Here is a 22,790-nt window from a genome sequence, read left to right on the forward strand (position 1 = left end):
ATCAAAAATGAAATAAGAAAATGAAGACTGATAAGAAGCCTTGATTTTGTGGAAAAGGACTTCTAAGGATCCTGGTAACACTAGGAAAAAATGTATTAGTTATTGTTTCAGATTAATTGTCACTATGTTTATTACGGATAACTCACTTTTAGTGTTTTAAAACTTAATACAGCAGTTTCTTAATACATCTGTGTTCTGAGTAATAGTAGTATTATTTTTACAAATGATGAAAAGTAAAATGGCTTAACAATGGTCACCAGCTAGAAAGGGAGCTGAGAACTAAAGGCAGGACTCCAGATTCAAGGAGTGATTTGAAGTCTTCTCAACCTACCATTCTATGAGCTATCCAAGGTCACAAAAGCCAACCATAGGCAAGGCTGACTAGACTTTCTATCTTTTTCACTCTATTCATGCTGCTTATTCAAATAAGGCAAAGTCTCTGCAACAAGTAAATCCACAAAAGCAAAATTTTTAACTGACAAAAGCAGATAATCTGCATAATTTAACCTCTATCTTTCTATTTAGAGCTTGGAACATTAGTATGTTTTTTCCCCTTTTTTCTGTTTTCTAATCAAAATCTCTTCTTCTATAGCACATCTATCTATATCTTCTCAGGTTATCTTTGCATAGTGCCATTATATCACATAAATAAGGGCAATATATCCTACATGAAGAAATAATATGATTATTTAGTTCCATTTTAACAAGAAAATCTTGTAAATCAAAAATAAAATGAGAATTAAAAACAAAGGAGATCTGAGTTTGGCACAAAAGAACTGGTCAACATTCAACAAAACAACCAGAAATGCATTCCATTCTGCATTATTCTATATTTTCGTAATAGCCATCACTTTTATTTTTTTTCCAGACATCTCTATACCATGATACCTGACCATTATTCTCATCTTCTCCTCACCCTACTAACTGGAACCTTGGACTCTTGTCTCTGGTATACTAGGCTCTGATGGGTGAACTTCCACTTTATTTTGCCAAGAACCAGGTCTCCACATGATCTCCATTCTGCTGCAACCATACCTTCTTTTCCAGATCCTCTTTATGTGACATCTTCCCTCATTAGAATGGAATGTCTTTTAATAGTCAAAATGACTTAGTCACTCAAGGTTGTTCTTAAAACATTATTTCTGTTACTACAAACAACATTATTTTGGGTCTTCTCATTTTGCTCTTCATTATTTTATAGAAGCCTATCCATGTTTTTCCAAAATCAATGATTTCCAAAATCATTATTTCTTACAGCACAGTAGTATTCCAACATGATGATATACTATAACTTGTTCATCCTTTCCCCAATTAATGGACATCCTTGCAATTTCTAGTTCTTTGTTACCACAAAAGAAGCTACTAAAACATTTTAGACCAATAATTTATTTTCCTCCTTCCCTAATCATTTTGGGAAATGATTGCTGGGTCAAAAGGTAAAAGTTTAATAATGCTTTAGATATACTTCTAGATTGCTCTCCAAAATCATTGGATCAGTTCGCAGTACCACCAAAAGTGAGTTATATCTCAATTTTTCCACATCCCCTCCAACATTTATCACTTCTCCTTCAATCATTTTAGCCAATGTGATAGGTGTAAAATAGTGAGGGCAAAATACCTTGCTTGTTGGTATATATAACTTTAGCACCTAGTAAGTGCTTAAATAGTCAAACTAACTACTTAGCTATTACTTATATTGATTCTATTTCAAATTTATACAGTCCACTTAGCTCTAACCGATCATAAAAATGAACTTCTACAAAATCCGTATTTACATAAACACAAATTGGACAACACATACTTACAGTCACAGAGTACACAATATTATAAATATCGGTGTATATGCTTAACATATATGCTTAACTCTAACAGACAGCTTTGATGTCATGGACAGAGAGCTGGCCCCAGAGTCAGAAAGATTTCAGGTCAAGCTCTTTCTCTCTGACATACTGGGTACATAACACTGGACACAGCACAACTTCTGAGTGGCCCCTGACAACTCTTTAACACTCTCAGTCTTGGAACAGGAACCAATTTGGGTTGGAAAGAGAAACTTCCTCATTAGAATTTCCTATACCAATGAAGTCACAAGCAGAGTTGTCCATAAATAATATACTTTTGGAGATGGAGGACTGTGTAGAGAAGCCTAATCTAATTCTGTTATAAATGAAGAAAACTTAAGTGATTTGACCAAGATTACATAACTTGCCTAATTTTGATTCATACACAATTTAGAGCAAAAAGGAATCTTTGAAATCATTCTAGTTTAACTCCCACATTTTATAGTTGAGGAAGACTGAGACCCAAAACAATTGTTACCTGCCACAAATAACACAGAGATTAAAATACATTCCAGAATCCTTAATACAATTTTTCCCATTATATCACAAAGCATCAGAGATAGAATTAGTGAAAGCCTCCCTTCATTATACCAAATCGTTTCCCTTTTCTTTTTCAATCTTCAATATATCTGTGTTTGGATGTATGTAGGCACACTCTTCAAATATTCAGAACAAAACCATTTTTATTTCTCGTATATCAGTAGCATCCATGTGTTCCCATAAACTGACAATAGAGAAGGGGGGAGGTGCCTCAGAAAAACATCTGGGCAGCACATCTGTTATCCCTCATTTTTACTATATGGCAGGTCCTTTACTTACTAAATACTAAATGGTTTCATACATCAGCAAAGAAAACCTGTTCTAGAATCATAAGCCAAAAGTATTTGTTCAGGCTTATATCTCAATGTTTTCGTACAAATAAAATGTATCATCAAAATGTGATTTCTTAGGAGAGTTAATTTTCAGAGGTTTATTTTCACTTGGTTTACAAAACATGATGTCAGATGTTTTATTTAAATGGCATCCAGTGAGATACACACCACCACTATCTAATAGGCACTTCAGTGAAAAATGTGATTAGGGACTTAAAATCAAAACAGATTAAAAATCAATAGAATGCAAAAACAAAGAAACTCACCCACTGCACCAGAAGACAAGTTTTATTGCCATTGGTGACAATTTGCCTCAGTAGACAGTCTGTCCAGTTGTTGGAAATCTTTAAAACAAAAATAAAAGATAGAAGATTTTAATAGGAAGAAAGCAAATTTAGGGACCTAAAAATATTCATTCCATGTAAGCACCTCTCCCACTTAAAAAAAAAATTGAAACTGTTACTGGAAGAGTACTTCCCTTTATATAATCAGGTATGTTCCATAAAGTTACACATTAATGTATAATTTGTATAAACTAAATAATATGTCCAATGGCTTATATTAGCATTCTAGAGATGCATGCCTGCATTTTGGACTAATCTCCACAAGTTATTAACACTTCAGATTTAAATTCCTTTGTACTTTGGTCTCTCAGGTAGTTAATGAACTGAAAACATGTCCTTATAAGTCTTGGAGAAACTCTACATACAAAAAACGTAACTTTTAAAACCTTCCTTGTGGTTTAGAGAAGGAAGAATTCCTTTGTAGATGATTGGTAGTCTCACACATACACACACCCCATCTTTAATACATTTAACTTTTCTTAGATCACTATACAAGCAATACAGGATGTGTAGAAATCAAAATCAAAGGAAACTCTAGACTCTCTAGACTCCATACTAAACATTTTTTGCATTATCTTGCTTCAGAACTTGCCCTCTCTCCCCTAAAATGGTATTGTTTCTCATCCAAAATTCCAAAGAATAAATTTATGTAAAGAACACCAGACTTGGAAGTCATGATCCAAAGATCAAATCTAGGCTTGTAGATCTGTCACAGTCACATAATACCTGTGTGCTTTTAGGCAAGTCACTTCATGTCTCAATTTCCTCATCTGCCAAATGAGAAGTTAGACTAGCTGCCCTCTCAGGTCTCTTTCTAAACATAAATCTATGGCATTAGGTAATCAGTTCTCCAGAAAATGATTATTATAGATATTCTACCAGCAGATAACACTGTCATCTTGAAATCTCATTCCCTTACAACATAAAATCACAATTCCCAAAAGATAAACTAATTGCTAAAATCCTTTTGGAGGGTTCTTGGAGATTTCTCTATTTCTCTATATATAATTCAATCTTTATCCCTTCCCCAACTTTTTTTCAACCTCCTCATCTCTAAGAAGAACAGCAACAACTTATGAATAAATAGGAAGAGAGGAACAAGGAGTAGGGAATCACTTTGTTTTCAAGTCAGAAAGAAGGAAAACAAAGAGTGAATAGAGAATCCTTGTGAAATGAAAAGAAAGTTATAAAAAAGAAGAAAAAATTGGGGGAGGGGAATTTCCCTGATTGTGTGCTTCCATGATAGGATTTTTTTCAGAACATATTATGAGGGTTTGAGTAGGGAAGAAATTTGTGAACAGCAAATATTCTTGGGAGTGGATGACATCTGTCTAAAACTCAAAGGATCTCTTTGCTGAATGTTCCAAATGTTCAGAGAACTCTGGAGAACATGAGCACTTCTCTCTCTACATTCAATACCAAACATAGCTTCCCTCAATAATAGAAGTAGCAAGGCTATTAAAATTCAAAATGAATAGGAAAAAGATAGACATTCTTAAAATTAACTTATGTGCCAAAAACCTGCCTCTTTCCAAAGGGTTAGAGTGTATTTTAAATATATTATTCCTTCTACCAGAAGAAACATTAAATCTAAGTCTTGGTACAAACTGGTTTTCCACATGAAAAAGCATCTATTTGAAAGGTAAACCTTTTTGTATCCCCTTTCTTTGGGTTATTTATCCATTCCCATAATCTACTTAAATTTATAAATATGCTAGACACTACATTAAACCAAATACTATATTGTAAAAAATATTGGATAGGAATCATTACCATGTTAATGAGTGTAATTTGATTTTTATTTGATATTCAATAATAAGTTATTCATTTCATAGTTAATTTTGTTTCTTTTGTTTTTATGCCACATTTGAGAACATATCACCAATTCCATGCAATGAGCCCTCCCTTTTATTAAAGAAAAACAGTAAAGCGGAACTAACCATATCAAAAAATAGATATGCTCTTATACATCTATAGTCACTCACCTTTCTTTTCTTTATCTCTTCCATGGGGTCAAGACTGGACATAATTACAATTCTACTATATTTTAGTGGGGATTTTTTTACATTATCACAGACAGTCTGTATATTGTTCTCTTGGTTTTGCTTCCTTTATATCAAGTCCTACAAGACTTCCTAGACTTCCTATGTTTCTCCACATCCCTCATATTTGGCATTCCTTAGGACACATTAAAAATCTATTATATTAATGATTTATTCAGTTATTGCCCAAATCTATGGCTACCAACTTTGGTACCAATTTCTTACTACCATAAAACAAGTAGTATTTACCACTACTATTTTGATGTATATGAGAACCTTGAATCTTGGACCTCCAATGAGGGTATTATCATTAGCAATATATTATTACTAGCAATTACTATTAAGTATGAAGAGTTTCACCCCTTTGTTCTCATAATCCTAAATCATTTTTCCAGCATGGCTGGACAAGTTTTCAGCTATTCTGTGCTTGTCTTCTCATGGCCTCATTGTCAAATATTGACTATTTTTATCTTTTGTCAATTCTGCCACTTTGCTGGCTGTGCAGCACAATAGATCTAATTTGCATTTCTAATATTTTCAATGATTTGGAGGAATCTTTCATATAGTTGATTACATTTTGCAATTCTTCTGAAAATTGTTCATATCTTTTCATTACTTATCTAATGGTAAATTTCTCTTGATTTTATTACATATTTTGAATATCAGATTTTTACCTGAGATACTGAAGGCAAAAACAGGTTAACAAAAGGAGGCAAAAGGTGAATCCAATTTTTTTTAAAAAAGCATTCTAAATTAGAGAATTAATTTTTAGTTTATTATATTCCATTTTTCAAATCACAGAATGTTAATGCTAAAAGATAACTTGGAGATCATTTAATCTAGTCCATTCATTTTATAGTCTAAGGATAATTTTAGCCATGAAACACAAAATCTACAACAATTTTAAGGGGAAAAACTATGAAGTTTTATCTCAATTTTGCTTAGATTTCTTATGAGATTATAAACAATAATTGGCAAAGAATTAGACCTGTCAGGTGAGTCTTCTGCCAGAGATCTGGAGTTACCCTGAACAAAACAAGCTCCTCTGGCAACTCTATTACTATTTTAATAATTAACCCAACTTTTATAATATAAAATACTACTTCATTTTGCTATTATTTGAGGGGGGGTCAATGAATTAGTTCACATAAGTCAATTTTCTAGATAATTAAAGTGTACTTCCTTTAAATATTTTATTAAAACAATACTGCTATAGAAAGTTTTTTCTTCTTATACAAAATACACTGAACATAATTTAACCCTTTTTAATTCTAAAAGTTGAAAACAATTCTAAAAGCCATCTAGTCCAACTCATACTTGAACAAAAATCCCCCTCTGAGATAATAAATAGATTAGAGGAACAGAGGATAATCTACCTCTCAGACTTGTGGAGGAGGAAGGAATTTATGACCAGAGGAGAACTAGAGATCATTATTGATCACAAAATAGAAGATTTTGATTACATCAAACTAAAAAGTTTCTGTACAAATAATACTAATGCAAACAAGATTAGAAGGGAAGTAACAAATTGGGAAAATATTTTTAAAAACAAAGGTTCTGACAAAGGTCTCATTTCCAAAATATATAGAGAACTGACCCTAATTTATAAGAAACCGAACCATTCTCCAATTGATAAATGGTCAAAGGATATGAACAGACAATTCTCAGAGGAAGAAATTGAAACTATATCCACTCACATGAAAGAGTGTTCCAAATCACTACTGATCAGAGAAATGCAAATTAAGACCACTCTGAGATACCACTACACACCTGTCAGATTGGCTAAGATGACAGGAACAAATAATGACAAATGTTGGAGGGGATGTGGGGAAACTGGGACACTAATACATTGCTGGTGGAGTTGTGAAAGAATCCAGCCATTCTGGAGAGCAATCTGGAATTATGCCCAAAAAGTTATCAAACTGTGCATACCCTTTGACCCAGCAGCGCTACTACTGGGATTATATCCCAAAGAAATACTAAAGAGCGGAAAGAGACATATATGTGCCAAAATGTTTGTGGCAGCTCTTTTTGTTGTAGCTAGAAACTGGAGGATGAATGGATGTCCATCAGTTGGAGAATGGTTGGGTAAATTGTGGTATATGAAGGTTATGGAATATTATTGCTCGGTAAGAAATGACCAGCAGGAGGAATATAGAGAGGCCTGGAGAGACTTAAATCAACTGATGCTGAGTGAAATGAGCAGAACCAGAAGATCACTGTACACTTCAACAACAATACTGTATGAGGATGTATTCTGATGGAAGTGGAAATCTTCAACATAAAGAAGATCCAACTCACTTCCAGTTGATCAATGATGGACAGAGGTAGCTGCACCCAGAGAAGAAACACTGGGAGGGGAATGAAAATTGTTAGCACTAATATCTGTCTGCCCAGGTTGCATGTACCTTCGGATTCCAATGTTTATTGTGCAACAAGAAAATGATATTCGCACACATGTATTGTACCTAGACTATATTGTAACACATGTAAAATGTATGGTATTGCCTGTCGTCGGGGGGAGGGAATAGAGGGAGGGGGGGTAAATTGGAAAAATGAATACAAGGGATAATATTATAAAATATATATATATATAATAATAAAAAAAAAATCCCCCTCTACAGCTTCAACATTACAGCAATGTATATTATAATTATGGCATTTTGAATTAAACAGAGATTTCTTCCCTTATTCTAAATGACCCTAGACTGCTAAATTTTTGTTGCCCTTTTGTCTGTTTTTCATAATTCTTCTACTTCTGTCAACTTTTATTGTCAAAGTATGCAGAATACTTTCCTATATGATGCTTTTAAACACACATACCCAGAAACTCTCATGCAAACCTATGTTAATAGATTCTGGACCTGTGGACAGCTTCAAGACTCTCCTATTTTGTCTCAGTTTACAGACCTTTTTTGCTCACATATATTCCTAGCTATGTTTCACAATGATAAGGTTGTTGGAAATCTAATCTTTTCCTAAGGGAATTATTATCTGTAATGAGAATTCTGAATATGGCTTCAAAATTCTCCATGAATTTTTTATGCCAACAAATAAATGTTAATAATATTTCTTCTAATCAATAAGCCTTTATTATACACTTATTACATGTTAATATTGTTCTGGGCATCAGGAATACAAAGAAAAACAGAATAGGTTTTCATTTCAGAGAGCTTACAATGACATTCCATTCCTATATACCAGGGTCCTGTGACCAATAATATAATAGTAGCTACTCATCTAAAAAAATGAAAAACAGAGGGAAGAGGGACAGGACACCAGAGCCTGCTGAAGGACAGGGTATCAGCATCCAGATATAGCCAGTTTTCTCAGAGATCACTTGGGACAGAAACTAATTCCAATGAAACATCATGAACTGTCTAAATGGGAAAAAATGAGACAGCTTTGTGGTCCAGATCCCAGACAATCAAAGAGGAAGGAGTCAGAAAGAGAGTAGTACAGGAAAATGAATAAAAAGATCTCAGGAGGAAGAAAACTCAAAGACACTGAGTAGAAGCAGATAAACCAACAGAGAAGACACTAATAACAGAATGGAATATGGCCTCCATTCAGCTGTAGGAGTCCACACATCTATGATAAATATAGCAAGACAAAAGAACATGAGTTAGCCCCTTGTGAGACAGAGAACCCTATGGACTTCCAAGAGATCACATGACCATAACAAGATGTTTTTGAATATCTTAAAAAGAAAATAAGAATTGCGAAAGCAGAACTGTCATAGTTACAGAAATAACTGGCACACAGAAAAATATGAATCCAGGGTGACAAGTTTTACAAAGAAACAAAAGGAGAGAATAATTGATTGCAAAATGCAAATACGCAGATGTGATGAGCATTCCATTATCATATTCTGGACTCTGGTTAAAAAAGAAAAACCTTTTACATGGAGGTTAAGAAGTAAATAAGGAAGTTGTTAAATTCATCTTATAAATCTGTTGGTAAAAGAAATGACCAGCTTTTACAAACAAACTTATCACTGGCTGTTATCCAGGCTAACACAACATAGAGTCAATGATTAATAATGGTTGAAGGCTTTGATAAGTTAAAAGTGATACTGCCTACATCCACATTCAATTATCATAAGATATCCTTCAAAATGATGGAAAAACTCTGTATCAAGCAATGTAATATGAATTTCAACCCAAATCATTGTGATATTTTGGTCATTAAATGAGACTGTCCCAAAGGACAAATGAATTGCAACGGCAACATCATGAAGCAAAGCAGACTTGATTTTGGAGGCAACAAATTTTCCAAATTTAGAATGCTTTGTGTAATGGGGGAAATTGCCTGTCTTGAGAAAATGATACACTCCATGAATGAGTTCAACAATCAAGTGTAAAGATAATTAATGCTGGCTGATTGAAGATTACTTCTCCTACACTGTCATCTAGAAAAGATGACACACATATTAAGTTTCTAGACTAGCATTTTAACATGAAAGATTGGTCAAGTGTGGAAAATTGGCTCCTTCATTAACTCTTTATTATTTGCCTTCTTTATTTTATTGGTATTTTTCATAACCTAGTCCTTCTCCTCACTATATTTTTGCAAGAATATTAAAGCCGCAAAATCGATATTAGCAAGTTTCAGCAATTTGCTTTCCTTGTTACTGTCTTTTTAGGATCCTAACATACCACCCTGGATTTTTATTTTGGCAGGTGATCCTGCCTTTCTAAAGACTGCTGAGTATTCTAATTCATATAATTATCCTATGCTACATATGTGCCACTCATCCCATCTGCTGCTAACTTACTCTTAACACAAAATAATAAACCACTGGAAATGTAATCTTGGGGATTTTTTCAAGAGACTGAAGCTAAGGCTTTTGAGTAAGAATCATAAAGCCCTTCAGAAGTTTTCTTCCATGTAGGAAGGGCTCCATATGGCCAAAAAGATAAAAATCAATCCTATCTTTAAAGCATCCATTGAATAAGATTTGATAACTTATTCTGGCAATCATTCAATAAATAGATTGCCATAAATGTGAAGAAATTCTTATTTTTCTATAACTAGATCCTTAGGCTGCAGGGAAGAACCCATCTCCAGGAACAGTAGGCAGTAAAAGAGAAAAATATTATTAGATAAAAGGAACAGAGGTGAGGTCCCCCTGAGAGCACTAGAAAAGGAAATGGTATAAAGTTCTAGCAAGGCAACAAAGAAACAAGGTCAGCAAAAAAGTAGTCATATCACAGGGAAAGCAATGAAGATACACCTTCCCAAGAATAAACTTTAGGTAAACCGAACTATGGTATGATGTATATATTCATTCACTTAATTCCTTCTTAATGCAAGTAGCATATTTTCTCATACTGAACTCCATGATTATTATTATATACTGACATGCCCTGTAATAATGATTATACATACATTAACATCTGTTAACATTTCTCTTATGAAACCACTTCTTTGTTAGAAGGGAAGTAACAAATTGGGAAAATATTTTTACAGTTAAAGGTTCTGATAAAGGTCTCATTTCCAAAATATATAGAGAACTGACCCTAATTTATAAGAAATCAAACCATTCTCCAATTGATAAATGGTCAAAGGATATGAACAGACAATTCTCAGATGATGAAATTGAAATTATATCCACTCATATGAAAGAGTGTTCCAAATCACTACTGATCAGAGAAATGCAAATTAAGACAACTCTGAGATACCACTACACACCTGTCAGATTGGCTAAGATGACAGGAACAAATAATGATGAATGTTGGAGGGGCTGTGGGAAAACTGGGACACTAATATATTGTTGGTGGAGTTGTGAAAGAATCCAACCATTCTGGAGAGAAATTTGGAACTATGCCCAAAAAGTTATCAAACTGTGCATACCCTTTGATCCAGCAGAGCTACTACTGGGCTTATATCCCAAAGAAATACTAAAGAGGGGAAAGGGACCTGTAAGTGCCAAAATGTTTGTGGCAGCTCTTTTTGTAGTGGCTAGAAACTGGAAGATGAATGGATGCCCATCAATTGGAGAATGGTTGGGTAAATTATGGTATATGAAGGTTATGGAATATTATTGCTCTGTAAGAAATGACCAACAGGAGGAATACAGAGAGGCTTGGAGAAATCAACTGATGCTGAGTGAAATGAATAGAACCCAAAGATCGCTGTACACTTCAATGCTGTATGAAGATGTATTCTGATGGAGAATAAAGAATATGATCTGATGGAGAATAAAGAAGATCCAACTCACTTCCAGTTGATCAATGATGGACAGAAACAACTACACCCAGAGAAGGAATACTGGGAAGTGAATGTAAATTGTTAGCACTACTGTCTATCTACCCAGGTTACTTATACCTTTGGAATCTAATGCTTAATGTGCAACAAGAAAATTGGATTTACAACACATATATTGTATCTAGGTTATACTGTAATACATGTAAAATGTATGGGATTGCCTGTCATCTAGGAGAGGGAGTAGAGGAAGGGAGGGGAAAATTTGGAAAAATGAATACAAGGGATAATGTTATAAAAAAATTACTCATGCATATATACTGTCAAAAAATTTATAATTATAAAATTAAAAAAAAGAAAAAAAAAGAAACCACTTCTTTGGTTGCACTGAAATATAATCATAGAAAAGAATTAGAAATTTAAAACATGTTTATCTACAGGGAGATGGCTAGATAAATCACAGTATGTGAAATTAATATTAATACACCATAAGAAACGATTTAAAGGGAATCATTAAGAGAAGAATTGTATGAACTGATGCAGAATAAAACAAGAAGAATCAGGAAAACAATTGATAAAATACTACAATGACAACAATGTAAATGACAAGAATGATAAAAAGAAACCATAGGCTACATAATTATAATGACCAAGCTTAGCTCCAAAGCTTATTCCCAAATGAGAGTCACTTAAATTTAAGTATGATACTAGAACTTCCAGAACTAGATCTTCCCTTCCTCAGCTCAGACATTCTGTCCATCTACTCCATAATGCCTATGTACCCCCACAAGTCTCACCAGCACACACACCCAGCCTCCACCTTCTACCTTTTAGGTAGAACTCATGGATGAGATGACTAACCAACAAAGTATACAAAAATAAAAGAGGTACCTCGAGACAACTTTATAAGATAACCATGATAAAGGAGTAGAATAACAATTCCAAAATAGAGACTCAGAAGGAATATGCAGAAAAAAGGGAAGGGAACCAGAACAACATGTGCCACAGGAGCACAAAGTATGTAAGAGACTTCAGCTAGTAAAGTAGGATTTGGTAAGTTTTGTTTGTTTTTTACAACTAAGGAAGCTGAATGTATATATAACCAATAACAAAGGAACAAACATAGGGAGAGATTCAAGAAACACACACACACACACACACACACACACACACACACACACACACACACACACACACAGCCTTATCTGCATTTTATCTAGATTGAGGTTTAATTGGTGTAAAGCTCTACCAGATCAGCACTTTATGACTTACATTCTTAGACTATCCAATATTATCAAGAGCTTAAATTACTTGCCCACAGTCACAAAGCTAAAGTAAGACTTAAACCCCAATCTTTCTGACTTCAAGACCAGCCCCTAACCAAAACACATCATCAACTTTCAAGTAACATGCTGCTCCAGAATGAAAGAAAAATATTGTAATTTAGAAGATCTTTTGAATTCCAGAGTTGCAAATGCTATATTTTGGTAATTAACTTTTTATTGCCAAAAATAACAAAAATATTTTATTTCAGTTTGTATCATATCCAATAAGCAGAATAACAAAGATGAAAAAGAAGGGAGTGATCAAGTTAACAGGCATTTATTAAGCAACTACAATGTGCCAAGTACTGTGTTAAGTAAGCATTCAACAACAATGTCTGCTCTCAAGAAAGTCGCAATATATGAAACGTGACTGATAATATAAAAAAGTAAAGGTTATAGGATTTAGAAATTAAATCATCAATAGCAACTTGGGAGACAGTAATTTCAGTCAAATGGAAGGACCAGAAGTTGGACCACAAGGAGATGAGTAAGAAAGTGAAAGCAATGGATACACATGATTCTCTCCAAGAAACTGGTGATGAAAGTTATTAGATAACATTTAAGAACATAAAAGTTTGGGTGAATGGATGGGTCAGGTGAAAATTAAAGTTTAAAGAAGACTGCTTAGCCAGGCTAAGATGAAAGGAAGAGATAATGATAAATATTGGAGGGAATGTGGGAAAACGGATTGTTGGTAGAGTGAACTAGAACCAAGAGAACATTGTACACAGCAACAATAAGACTGTGATGATCAATTCTGATGGACTTGGCTCTTTTCAACAATGAGGTGATTCAGGGCAATTCCAACAGACTTATGACAGAGAGACCCATCTGTAGCCAAAAAGAGGACTATAGGGACTGAAGGTGGATCATAACATAGTATTTTCACAATTTTTGTTGTTGTTTGCTTGCTTTTTTCTCATTTTTTTCCTTTTTTGATTTGATTTTTCTTGTGCAGCATGATAAATGTATCCAAGAAGACTGAAAAAAATAAGATTGAAAAAGAATAATCTTCTCTTATAGTCAGTCTTACAGTCAAAGAGGCAATCTTGTCCAATAATCTATCTGATTAATCAATTTTCTTAACTATTCATCTATAGCCTTTGAATGAATATTCCCAGTGGTGGGAAATATACCTCAAATTAGACCCGTTTCATTGTCTGACAATTCTAACTGCTATAAAGTTCTTCATTATAGACTAGGACAAAATGTTCCTCCTTCTAATTTCATAGTTTTACCTACTGAAGCTACCCAAAGTAAATATAATCATTTCACATAGACCTTCAAATATTTGAAGTAAGTAGAAAATTTACTTTGCCATTCCTCTCTAATTAACTTAAGTTTCTTTTACTTATTTTGGGAAATACTTTTTTTGAGAGTTATTTGAGAAATTTATTAATAATTACTTAAGAAAAATATTCATAATCATCAAATAAAAACATTAAGGGAACTTCTGAAACCTTGAATTACTTCTTATCAAAAGAACAACATGTATTAGGAATTCCTTGGAATTCCCCAATATTTGTGGTGAAAGAGAAATCTGGGAAATGGAGGATGTTAACTGATCTAAGAAGAATAAATGAACAGATGGAAAGTATGGGAACTCTTCAAGTTGGACTTCCATCTCCTACTCAGTTGCCTAGAGAATGGCCTCTTTGGGTTATAGATATTAAGGATTGTTTCTATTCTATCCCTATAGATAAGGAGGATATGAAAAGATTTCCTTTGTAAGTGCCTAGTGTTAATTTGACTGAGCCTTATAAAAGATATGAATGGACAGTTTTGCCACAGGGAATGAAAAACAGCCCTACTATGTGCCAAATGTATGTTGCTGCTGCTCTTGCTCCAGTAAGAAAAGCCTTTCCAAAAGTAATATTGTTACAGTACATGGATGATATTTTGGGATGTGCACCTGAGGAACAAATGTTAGAAGAATGTCTACAAAAGACCATGGAAACACTAAAGTACTACAAACTGCATATAGCTACAGAAAAAATTCAAAGACATGCTCCTTTTCAATATTTAGGATATGAAGTATATCCTAAGACACTCACAGTACAAAAGCTTTCTTTAAGAACAGAGAAGTTGGACACCTTAATTTGATTTCCAAAAATTAATAGGAGATATCCAATGGATGCATCCAGTGTTAGGCTTAACTACCAATCAACTGCAACCTCTATATGACATTTTAAGGGGAGACAGTGCTTTAAATTCATCACACCAGGTTACAAAAGAAGCACAAGAGGCTTTGAGAAAAGTTGAACTGGCTTTATCCAATGTGGTTGAAAGAGTTACTCAAAAACCCTTGGAAATATCAGTTTTTGCTACAAAAGAGGCACCCACAGCAGTCCTTCATCAAGGAGACAGTATGATTGAGTGGGTGAACCTCCCAGCACAACCAGAACAAAGTCTTACTCCTTACCCAGTGCTTCTGGCTAGAATTTTATTAAAGGCTATTAAGAGAATAGTACAATTATCTGGGATAAGTCCTGAAAAAAATACACATTCTATACTAATGCACAAATTAATGTATGCTGTGAGACCATCCCAGAATGGCAAATTTTATTGGCCACAGCTCCAAATTTTGCACATGGGTCTCCATTAAAGATAACCCGGCTACTGCATAATTGGTGATGGATTTTTGAAGAAAAGGTTTCTAAGGTTCCTCTTAAAGGACCAACAAGCTTTACAGACGCCTCCAAAGAAAATATTTGTGCTGTATGCTTTCATGATTTAACCATAAATAGAGTAGTCAGGACTCCTTTTCAGTCCACTCAGCAGAATGAATTATTTGCTATCATGCTAGCTCGCTCTTGTTACCCAGGAGACGTAAATATAATTACTGATTCACCCTATTCGGTAGGTGTGGTACAAAGAATTGTCACAGCCCAAATAAAATTTGCACCTCTAATATTTATCAGCTCTTTAAGGAACTTCAAGAGTAAGTGAGAAAGCATCCAGGCAAGATTTACATCTTGCATGTCCACTCACATAGTGGACTTCCAGGTCCTATTTTTGATGGAAATTCAAAGGCAGATAGCCTTTTAACCATGTTAGCCAGTACTCCTTTATTTCAGGAAGCACAAGAATCTAATTCTAAATATCATCAAGCTACTTGAGCTTTACGTTTACAATTTGGAATAACAAGAGAGGAAGCTAGGAGCATAGTAAAAAGCTATATAGCTTGCCTTCCTTTTCACACTCCTACACTCCCTCCAGGAAAGAATCCTCGTGGTTTGAGACCCAATGAAATTTGGCAAATGGATGTGACCCATTATAAATCTTTTGGTCGTCTGTCTTTTATCCATGTCGTGGTAGATACCTTTTCAGGATTCACTTTTGCAGTGCCAACGTCAAAAGAGACAGCCCGAGTGGTCACTGAATTCCTTATACAAGCATTTGCAATTATGGGTGTGCCACAAGAAATAAAAACAGATAATGGACCTGCATATTCTTCTAAACATTTTGCACACTTTTGTGCACAGTATAAGATTTTACACACCACTGGCATACCTTTTAATCCACAAGGTCAGGCAATAGTAGAGAGAAGAAACAGAGACATTAAGACAGTCCTCCAAAAACAAAAGAAAGGGGGAGCCACGGGTAACCCTAGAGAACTTCTAAATTTAGTTCTCTATACCATTAATTTTCTAATTTTTGACAAAGATGCACTGGCTCCAGCAGACAGGTTTTATAACCCACCAGAAGGGCAGTGTCCAGTGCGAGCAGCTCCACTGTCCTTTGATAATCGCCAGGTGATGTGGAGAGACCCAGAAAGTGGGGAATAGAAGGGACCAGATAGGTTAACTGCCTGGAGGAGAGGGTTTGCTTGTATTTCTTCAGATGGAGAAGGAATCAGATGGGTGCCAACAAGTCGTATTCGTCTTGTACATCACAGAGAGACAAAAAAAGAGAAATACCTCAAAACAAAGAAGAAGATCTAAGAAACATCTGACACTGAAAGAGCATGGCTGATAAGGAGACTGTTAAAGATTCCCTAACACAAGATAAGACTGTTAAAGAACTTTTAAAATCAGCAGGAATCATTGGATTTCCTAACACAGGATGAGACTAATGGACAATGGACTTAGGGACATTTATAAATTCTCAGTTTATGATTATTTGATCAGGTTATTTGTTACATACTTCTAGCATGTGTTATGTTACTATGTTACTGTGTTACTATGTGTTTATGTAATTTATGTAATTATGTGTAATACCTCCCATATTGATGGATTTATGTTTCAAGGCAATGACCCTATGTTCTAAATCAAAAGAAAGGGGGAGATGTTAGGATTACAAAGTGAGAACTCAGGTTGTCTGGACAGTTCTCTGGATCAGAATGCACACCTTTAGTTCCGGCCTTTAGGGGGAGTTTACACCTTTGAATTCTGAAAAGGAGTTTACACAACCTTTGGGAGGAGCAAGTTCATTGGTTGAAGTAATTTTCTCACAAGCCCCGTTGAGTTCTCACTACAATCTCTGCTAGGATAAAAGAGAAGGGCAGGAGGGCAAGGAGTTAGTCTATTCTGGGACAGAGTTGAAATGGCACTCTGGAGGAAGAAGAGTCTGGCTGGGAGAGTGAGTTGAAACAGTGGCCTAGAAGGATAACTTAGAGATGACAGGACCTTCACAATTATATATTAAATAATGTTTGTGATTTTCATTCTCCTCCAACTTAACACAGAATAAGTGAGTGGATAATGTTATTTTGGGAAATACTTTGAGGCAACTGAATGGCATAATGTATAGACTGGTGAAATTAGGAAGATTTGAATCTTCTCTTAGATACCAAATGAATGACTTTGGGCAAGTGACTTCAACTCCCTCAACTTCAGTTTTCTCATCTGTAAAATGGAGCTAATAATAGTACCTATCTCACAATGTTGTAGTGAAGATCATCTGAGATAATGTATGTAAACCACTTTGCAAACATGTTGTGACTATTATTATTTCCTCCTGTAAATAATCTATGGAAAACACACTTGCTTCTGTAGTAATAAAGGGTGATGGAAAAGAAGAATTGAGTGTTAGAACTAAAGTCCTTCCTTAGCTTTTAAGTAGGGGATGTGAAGGAGGAGACTAACCTGTACTTACCTGAAAATAAGTGACCCTACAAGGACCTATTTTTTTTTCATTTAGTCAATCAATAACTATGAACCTATGTTCCATCCTCTACAATGGCTTCTTGATTTGGCTTTGTACAAAACCTACAACTCCCCAGACCCAGTTTTGGCCCTATTGCACCTAAAACCTATACTACATTTTCCTACCTAGATTAGCTACTTTTTGAGAATTTCTGGCTTTTATCTCAGAAGTACTAATCAATCATTCTCTTGGATACCTGGAAAGGCCTGCCTGGGAATAGCTTTCCCTTGTTAACTTGATCACCCCTTTCCTTTTTATCTTTATTTTTCCATAGCTTTCCCCCAAGTTTTTGATATTCTTTCTTCCTTTCTACTCATCTAGTATCCATTCCTCAGCAAATATGACCACCATTTCCAGATACAGTATCAACAGTTATTTGAGGAGAGAAGAGAGTGCTCCTAATTTTGATCAAATAGGACAATATAGTAACCTCATAGTCTTAGATACATTAAACCAGTAATATAAACAAACAAATAAATAAATAAAGCCTAGTAATAAGATCATTATATCTTCCCTCTTATAAACATGCATAATTCTTTCCATTAATCTTGATAATAACATGACTTCAAAATTTTTTTCCCTTCTCTGTGGATGCACACTTCAATTTGTCAATGACCCTCTTAAAATGAATTAGCTAGAATGTCTCATGTGTAAATTTCTAACACAAGAAAAAGAAGCCTCATCACTGTTGTTTACATAGGACATGGTTTTCTGCAAATGTGGTTTAAGCAGAGCAGAACATATTGACTGTATTTATTAGCTCCTTGGTAGGGATACTAATGCATCCTAAGACTGGATTTTTTTAACAGCCACCTCACACAACTCAATCACCTTACCCTAATAGTTAACAAAAATCCTCAAGTGTTTTTCTCATGAACCAGTGTCTAGCCGCAATCCCTTCCAACCTATGTTTTTGCAGTTGTTCTTGAACCTTAGTTCACAGCACCAATGAATTCATAGTTTCAGTCAAAAGAAATATAGGATTCATGCCTAACTAAATCTCATGTTTTTAGATTTGGCTCCATTACAGCTTGTTCTGAGCTCATTATGTCATCCAACAAATCAACCATCTTTTTTCAGCTCCAAGTTCTCTTCAAATTTGGCAAGCAAACCACATAAGCCATACAACTCCATCTAAGTCATCAACAAAATTGTTAAAGAGGGCAGAGCTATCAGCTCTCTCTTCAGAATGCCACTGGAGACCTCTCCCCAGGATGAAACTTATTTATTACTCAAACCCAGACAGTGACTTTTACCAATTTTGTAAGTAACTTGGGCTATGCCTATCTGGGGCAGCAGAAGTTATCTCTTTAGCAATCCCAAATGTTTTCCCTTTGCAGAAGGACTCAGTCAGAAAGGAGTATTGTAGATTTGGAGCCCTGAGAAGCAAAGGTTCACAAGAAAAGGCAGAAGGGACTTAACTGCTCATGGGCTTAGCTATAAGGGTTTTTTTGTTGTTGGATGAAAAAACAAACAAGCCTTCCTTTAACTGATGGTGTAAATTCCTATGCAAACAACAGGGATTAAGCTTCTTTTTTGTGTGCGTGGAAACAAGACAAATTCTGATTGCTTCAGTACCCATTGAATCCAATCAATGTAAATATTTTATAATTTGTAGAATCTGCCTTTCCCACCACCTCCCTTTGGAAAACATTGAAATATTTGTCCAATATCTATCTTCTATAATCTATCATCCCTAGCTAATATTCGTCAAAAGGTTATCGTCAGAAGTTAATATGCCTCCAAGATCTTTTGGTAGGTTTGGATATATAATGAGCCAAGTGAAAAATTCATTTAGATGAATTATATGCTACTTTATTATCTCAGGCTTAAATTTCTTCCTAAACACATTTGTTTTTATTAATTTCTAGCCTGATGATTTATTCAAGATAACACAAGCAAAGCAGATGAGTATGTCTGCCAAATCCAGTAGGATAGATTTTTTTAAGGTATGAATCAAAAATATTATACTTAGATTAAAATATATCATAGTCAACGATACAAGATGGGAAAGGAATAACTATGCAGCTGTTAAATACATGGGAATTTCAAGGGACTATAAGCTTAATGTGAATCAACATTATGGTTTGGCAGCCAAGAAGGTAACCTTAGGTTGAGCTAAGTAAGATAGAGTATCAAGGAATTGGGTGGCAATTTTCCTGCTACACTTTGCCCAAATCATACCATATCTAAAGAATCGTGTTTGCTTCTGGGCCTCAAATTCAAGGAAGGACATCAATAAATGAAAAATTGGCCAGAAAAGAGGAACCATTAAGCTTTTGATTGCATGTCCTGTGGATATTAATTGGGACAAATTATTCTGGAGTTGGTTAGAGTGGAAAAGAGAGACAGATTAGCACTGAGATTAATGTGCTCCCTGAGAGCCAGGAAGAAATAGGTTCAAATTTCAGATATTCTAATTAGATAATTCCAAGCTTAAGACCTCCCAGAGAATCCTCTATGATAGATGTGTCACTCCCCTAGTCAACAAACTTCCCTATCACCTCCAAGACCAAATATAAAATCATCTGTTTGCCTCTTGATACTTAAGCCTTCCTACCTTTCTAGTCTTCTTACATCTTAGTCCATATCACATACTCTGTGATCCAGTTACATTGGCTTCTTCACTTATTGTTCCTCCTATTTAATACTCCATATCCCAACTCCATTTTCATTGACTATTACCTATGCTTTCCTCATCTCTATCTTCTGACTTCCCTGGCTTCTTTCAAATCTCAATTAAACTCACACTTTGTGCAAGAAATCCTTTGTGGTCCTCATTTATCCTGGTGTCTTCCCTCTGTTGATCACCTCCAATTTATCTTATGTATGTAAATGCATATATGGATTGTGTGTTTAGATACATATGTGGATGCTAAAGACTGGGGATTAAAAAAATTGCCAAAGACAATTCCTGTCTTCAAGGAGCTTACATAATAGTTTATAGCTTGTCTACTTCATTAGACTGAGTTTCTTGTGAACTTAATGAATACTTTTTTTTTCCTTTGCCATAGCTTTTTAATCATGCTTTTTGTTCGGTTTGTTTCATTCAGTTCTGACCAACTTTTTGCAACTCAATTTCAGGTTTTCTTGGTTTTGCTTTTTTCTTCACTAGATCATTTTTACCAGTGAGGAAACTAAGGCAAAAAGGGTTAAGTGACATGCCTATGGTCACAAGCTAGTAAGTATTGAAAGTAAAATTTTAACACATCCCCTATCTCTAGGCCTGGAATTCTATCCCTTATGCCACCTGGATCTCCCTTAAACATGATATAAAATAAAGGTATAAAGATTTTTATGATATCATAGGTATGCAATATCCTATTTTATAATTTTTATTACATCTACATATACTAAAGCTCAATCATGACTTAGTAGGGACAAAGAAGGGCTTTAATGATTACTTTTTGATTCTACTTGATTTCCCTTATTCCCCTTCTCAGAAAATTATGATTGCCTCAGATGATGGTTTTAGACACTCTGTTTTGAAAAGGAATTTCCAAATTCCCTTTCAAACTCAAACTCAGTGAAAAACCGTAATTTCCACATCCATTCTACAAGTTTCCCAACTTGGAAACAGGCATGACATAACTTTCTTGATTTAGTGGGAACTATCCCACACAAATCCCACCCACCTCCATTTTGGGACAGAAGCCATTCTAGAATGTTTAGAAACAAGTCTGAGGTGGCAATGGCACCATAAAATGAGCTGTATAAAAAAGGTATTTTTATGAAGCAATTCCAGATTCTGAAAGTTTGTGTACCATAGAAGTGGAAAGAAAAAATTTGGCAGACACACTTGTAAAAGAGGCATTGTTCTCAAGAAACAAAACAATAATAACAATTCCTTATAGATACAAGTTCCACTTAATCATAAAAATTGAAAATGAAAATGATTCGATATATTTCCTTGTTTATACCCAAATGCCAATTTCTCTTACAGAAAATTTTCATCTGAAAGGGGTACTAGATTGTAGTCTTTAAATTTTTTTTTAGAAAAATTGTATTCCACTAGGGCAAATTTTCTTAAACTATATGATCCCATATGGGATCCCATAACTGAATGTGGGGATCATGAAATTATGTTCTATTAGCAATAAATATTTTATTTGCATACCTATTTATATATTAATATACCCAGAGTTGTCTAAATTTTTTTGGGGGGAAAAAGTGGTCATTAGTGGAAAAAGTTTAAGAAGCTCTTCTAGAGAACATTTCTAGGATAGTAAGTCTCAGAATTCTCTTCCTTTAGGTTCAAGCCAATTATTTTTTATCAAGGATAGTGAAAAATCAAGCATTTTCTATAGTATACATATAGTACATATAGTGTTGCTTAAGCTTCCTCTCACCTAAAATTTCCTTTTACCTGTCTCTGAGATGCTAAAAAGTCCTAACTATATTTTCCCCACCCCTGAACCTCATCTTAGTCAAATGATCACTTTCACACAAAAGTCACTTTCAGTACAAAATCACAGTGGTTACTCAATGTCATATCGTGATTTCATTGGCTCTGCAGGACTCTAGCCCTTATCAGTCTGAACATTTTCAGCCAGGTCAATGACAATTTGGTTCAGGTTTCTGATTGGTTTTACCAAAGCAAAAATTAGGGAAAAAAATCAAATTTTAAACGTGTTCCTCCTGATTATATTAATGAACAAATATAAAAGCCCCCAAATCTTTATACAGCAGCATTAAAATCTTTAGAAAAAAGCTAATACATATATTTGGGCTGATGACATAAGTACAGCCCCATTGTGTATTAGCCCTTTCCTAAAGATTTTAATGATGCTGCATGTCTATGTCATCCTCTAGATCAATAATTGCCAACATTTTGTTTTGTTTCATGAACCTCTTTCAACAACAACATCAAAAAACGTTGAACCCCCTAGGGTAATTTAATATACTACTCATAATACTCTTTCCAATTATTTAGTCCTTAAGGTACTAAACACTAAAAAAAAATTTAATGGACCTTGGACCATTATTGAGAAGCTGGATTTATGAACCACCC

The 22,790-nt window shown here is 34.6% G+C and overlaps 1 protein-coding gene across 6 annotated transcripts in view; it reads right to left on the bottom strand.

The window, feature by feature from the left end:
• Nucleotides 1-22,790, bottom strand: part of MTUS2 (microtubule associated scaffold protein 2) — a 763,366-nt gene that overhangs the window by 649,221 nt on the left and 91,355 nt on the right. For all 6 annotated transcript variants that reach the window (XM_074303560.1, XM_074303559.1, XM_074303561.1 and 3 more), the window contains one exon: nucleotides 2,980-3,057. The gene's annotated coding sequence lies outside the window, so the exon portion shown is untranslated. The remainder of the gene's footprint in view (nucleotides 1-2,979; nucleotides 3,058-22,790) is intronic.

The sequence above is a fragment of the Sminthopsis crassicaudata genome, chromosome 3 (assembly GCF_048593235.1).
Source record: "Sminthopsis crassicaudata isolate SCR6 chromosome 3, ASM4859323v1, whole genome shotgun sequence".
In the NCBI taxonomy this organism is placed as follows: Eukaryota; Metazoa; Chordata; class Mammalia; order Dasyuromorphia; family Dasyuridae; genus Sminthopsis; species Sminthopsis crassicaudata.